Genomic DNA, 5,181 nt, shown 5'->3' with positions numbered 1-5,181 from the left:
TTTCATAGTCCAGATGGATAGCTATCGCAAGCATAATCTGAATGGATTTGAGCATTGCCACAGGAGAAAATATCTCCTCATAGTCTATACCATAACATTGATGATATCCCTTGACAACAAGACGGGCTTTATAGGTTTCCACCTTTCCATCTGCACCCCTCTTCCTCTTGAAGACCCACTTACACCCTATGGATTTTACTCCTTCGGGTGGGTCAATCAATGTCCACACATCGTTGACCTTCATGGACTCCATTTTGAATTTCATGGCCTCTAGCCATTTTTCAGAGTCGGGTCTCTGCATTGCATCTATGTAGGTGATCGGATCCTCATCATTTTCATCAAGTTTGATAGGATCGTCATTTCGGACCAAGAAACCATAGTATCTGTCCGGTTGACGTGGTACTCTACCAGATCGCCTTAAGGGTGCTTGATCAATGGGCTCCGGATCTGATCTAATCAAATCCGGTTCAGCAACTTGCGTCGAATTTTCCACCTATCGAATTTCGTCAAGTTCGACCTTAGAGGCAACAGTCCCTTCACCAAAGAACTCCCTTTCCAAAAAGATTGTCTTAAGGCTGACAAACACTTTTTGCTCATCAGTTAGGTAGAAGTAATACCCTTTGGTCTCTTTTGGATATCCTATAAAATTACACTTGTCAGATTTAGGTCCTAGCTTGTTCGTAATTAAACGTTTAACATAAACCGGACACCCCCAAACCTTAAGGTGCGAGAGTACTGGCTTACGTCCTATCCATATCTCATATGGCATTTTGGTTACAGACTTACTCGGAACCCTATTTAGAAGGTAACAAGCCGATTCGAGTGCATATCCCCAAAGGAAGATCGACAGACCAGCAAACCCCATCATGGATCGAACCATATCCAACAAGGTCCAATTCCTCCTTTCAAACACACCATTATGCTGTGGTGTTCCAGGAGGTGTCCACTGAGAGAGAATCTCATTCTCCCCAAGATATGTCAGAAAATCATTGGAAAGGTATTCACCTCCTTGATCAGATCGAAGAGTTTTAATACACTTTTCAGTTTATTTTTCTACCTTATTTCAGAATAGTTTAAACATTTCAAACGACTCCGACTTATGCTTCATTAAATAGACATACCCATACCTCGATAGGTTGTCTGTGAAGGTTATGAAGTAGAAATATCCACCTCTTGCACTTGAGCTCATAGGTCCATATACATCAGAATGTACGAGAGCCAAGAGTTCACTGGCTCGCTCACCTTTTCCAGTAAAAGGTGACTTGGTCATTTTACCAAGAAGACAGGACTCACAGGTTGGAAGTGATTCACAATCACCTACTTCAAGAATTCCTTCTTGAGCTAACCTGTTTATCTTGTTCTTATTGATATGACCTAGCCTACAGTACCAAAGGTAGACTTCTGACACATTATCTATTCTAGGGCGTTTACCGGAGGTTTGAACCACATTAACAGGTTGTGATAGAAAGTAAATTTCATTATTAAGTTGTCCAACAAACATTGTAACACCATTCAAAATGATATTGTAAATATTTCTTTTTATTAAAAATTGATAACCGTTCATGGTCAAAAGGCCTACAGAAATAATATTTAATAAAAAGCTTGGACAATAGTGACATTTACTCAGAATTATATTTCGAGAATTGATTACAAGGTTCATGATTCCTAATACTAGAACTGGAACTTTGCTTCCACCTCCAACGTTCAGGAATCTCTCGCCTTCATCAAATCTCCTACTGACCTGCAGACCCTGCATCGAATTGCAAATATGATAAGGGCTTCCGGTATCCAATATCCAGACAGTAGTATCACAAATGAAAAAGTGCAAGGTGTTATCATATAAGTACTGTTGGGTATAAAATACCCACAGCCGGAACCCACGGCGGAACCGCCATCAGCAAGCGCGACTCCGCCCGGACTCCTACGGGAGCCGGGCTCCACCGACAATATCAGCACAGCTCCGCCCGGACTCCTACGGGAGCCAGGCTCCACCGCCATCAGCAAGCGCTGCTCCGCCCGGACTCCTACGGGAGCCGGGCTCCACCGCCGACATCAAAACAGCTCCGTCCGGACTCCTACGGGAGCCGGGCTCCGCTCTCAATATCAATTGCTGGTAAGCTCAGTCCGGACTCCTACGGGAGCCAGGCTCCGCTCTCAATATCAATTGCTGGTAAGCTCAGTCCGGACTCCTACGAGAGCCGGACTTCACCCTTGACTTTGTTTGCAGTGCAGCTCCGCCCGGACTCCTACGGGAGCCGGGCTCCACCGCCATCAGCAAGCGCTGCTCCACCCGGACTCCTACGGGAGCCGGGCTCCGCCGCCGACATCAAAATAGCTCCGCCCGGACTCCTACGGGAGCCGGGCTCCGCTCTCAATATCAATTGCTGGTAAGCTCAGTCCGGACTCCTACGGGAGCCGGGCTCCGCTCTCAATATCAATTGCTGGTAAGCTCAATCCGGACTCCTACGAGAGCCGGACTTCACCCTTGACTTTGTTTGCAGCGCAGCTCCGCCCGGACTCCTACGGGAGCCGGGCTCCACCACCATCAGCAAGCGCTGCTCCGCCCGGACTCCTACGGGAGCCGGGCTCCGCCGTCGACATCAAAACAGCTCCGCCCGGACTCCTACGGGAGCCGGGCTCCGCTCTCAATATCAATTGCTGGTAAGCTCAGTCCGGACTCCTACGGGAGCCAGGCTCCGCTCTCAATATCAATCGCTGGTAAGCTCAATCCGGACTCCTATCAGAGCCGGACTTTACCCTTGACTTTGTTTGCAGCGCAGCTCCGCCCGGACTCCTGCGGGAGCCGGGCTCTGCCGCCATCATCACAGCTCCGCCCGGACTCCTACGGGAGCCGGACTCCGCCGCCGACATCAGAATAGCTCCGCCCGGACTCCTACAGGAGCCGGGCTCCGCTCACGATGGCTCTGACCATTGCCGAGCTTCAATCGACAGATCCGCACCCCCTGACAGGCCCTCAAAACGGCCGCGACCCTGCTCCACCTCCTGTGGCGGACTCCACACAGCATCATCATTCCCTGACAAGCCGCAGCAGCCATAGTCGCCCTGCTCCACTTCCTGTGGCGGACTCCGCACAGCTCCATTATCCCCCTGGCAGGCCACAGTAACGGCCACGAACCTGCTCCACCTCCTGCGACGGATACCATGCGATTCTCCTGACGACGGACGCTGCTCCACCCCTCATAACGGATTCCACGTGGCAAGTCGAGGTGATACCCACGTGTCTGCTCCATTATCTTTCGCAATCAATTCCCCTGGCCATGGGCGGCCCACTACCAGGCAATTACACACGTCGCCATCAGTCCGTTGCCTCCCCCCGCCTATAAAAGGGGGGACTCAGATACGTTATTTTTTAAGCTCATTTTTCTTATCTCAAAATTCTGCTAAATTCTCCGTCCGAGCACTCCATTCTTGTTGAGGCAGAGAACTGACTTGAGCGTCGGAGGGTCTTGCCGGAGCAACCCCACCTCCGGTTTAGACTTCCCTTGCAGGTCCCGGCGGCGACCGCGGCTTCCTCAACTCCAGCTTCTCCGGCGCAGGCGGATTTTTGCACCAATAGGATTGGCGCTAGAGGAAGGGGCCCTGTGTCTTCGCAGCACCCTTGTTCTTGAAGGAGCGCTCAATGGAGCCACCTCCGGCCATCTCTCCATCATCTACTCCTAATCCTCCCCCGCAAGATCGACACCCGATGCCTCCGTGCAGGGCATCCACCCGACGGTCCACGGCCTCCACGGCTAGGTCTCAGGCTCCGGCCTCCCCTCCCGTTTCTCAGCCAGCTCCTCCTCCCCCTCCGGCGACGACGGTCGGTGCGAAGCAGTTTGACTTGCTGGCGCAGCAGGTCAAGGGCCTCGTCGAGGCCGTGCAGGCGATGCAGCAGCAGCCGCCGCAGGCGTCAGCGCATCTGGAAGGGGCATCTCCGAAATGCCAGAACTCGACGGTGGGGCGGGCCACCTGGGCTAGCCGCCCCATCCTTCCCGAGAAGGCGAATCCAAGGGTGGAGAGCCCTCAGTCGGACCATGACTCCACCCCTGGGAGGTCCCTGCCCCCGTTCTGCCAAAGGACCCTCGAGACTCGAAGTCGAGAAGATTTCCTGGACCGGAGGCTCCAGGAGATGAACCGGCGGATCGAAGAACTCCGCCATGCACCTCCCGCTTACGGTGAGGATATCTGCACTGACCCTCCCTTCTCCCAAATGATTATGCAGGAACCGATCCCGCCGAATTTCAAGCTTCCCCAGTTTGAAAGCTACGACGGGACGTCGGACCCGGTGGACCACCTGGAGGCCTTCCGAACGATGATGTTGCTTCATGGTGCCCCCGACGCCATCTTGTGCCGGGCTTTCCCGTCTACGTTGAAGGGAGCAGCAAGGAACTGGTACTCGGCTCTGAAGTCGGGTACCATATTTTCCTTCGATCAAATGAGCCACCAATTTGTGGCCCATTTCGTCAGCAGCCGGCATCCCCGGAAGGGTTCGGAGTCCCTCATCAACATCAAGCAGAGGGAGGGGGAGTCCCTCCGGGCCTACATCAACCGCTTCAACATCGCGGCGTTGGAGGTCCGGAATTTGGACCAGTCGATTGCCATGGCCGCCCTGAAAGGCGGCCTTCAGAAGAATGACCTTCTGTACTCCCTGGAGAAGAAGTACCCCAGGGATTTCGCTGATCTGCTGGCTCGGGCTGAAGGATACGCCCGAGCGGAAGAGGCCTTCAGAATGAAGGATGAAGAGACTGCAAGGGAGCGTCAGGTGGGAGATTCTGGCAAGCCCGCAGTTGAGAAGAGGCCAAGGGAAGCCCGGCCTCGCTCCCGATCCCCTCCTGGGCACAAGCGTGCCCATACTCCACCCCGGGCACGCAGACAGAGAAGCCCGGACAACAGGTTTCGGCGGGGTTCCCCGTCAGAGAAGTTCCGCAGCTACGCCCCCCTCAACGCCTCGAAGGCCCAGGTACTGATGGAGGTCAGGGAGCTGATCCCTAGGCCGGAGAGGATGCGCACGCACCCCGGGAAGCGCAACCCCAACAAGTTCTGCCTCTACCATCGCGACCACGGCCACGACACCGAAGAGTGCATCCAGCTCCAGGACGAGATCGAGGAGCTCATCCGGCGAGGTCGGCTCGACAGATTCATCCGCCGCAGGCCTGAGGGTAGAGGAGACCGGCCAAGAGC

Source organism: Elaeis guineensis, chromosome 12 (assembly GCF_000442705.2).
Source record: "Elaeis guineensis isolate ETL-2024a chromosome 12, EG11, whole genome shotgun sequence".
Lineage (NCBI taxonomy): Eukaryota > Viridiplantae > Streptophyta > Magnoliopsida > Arecales > Arecaceae > Elaeis > Elaeis guineensis.
Note: the sequence above shows the minus strand (reverse complement) of the source record.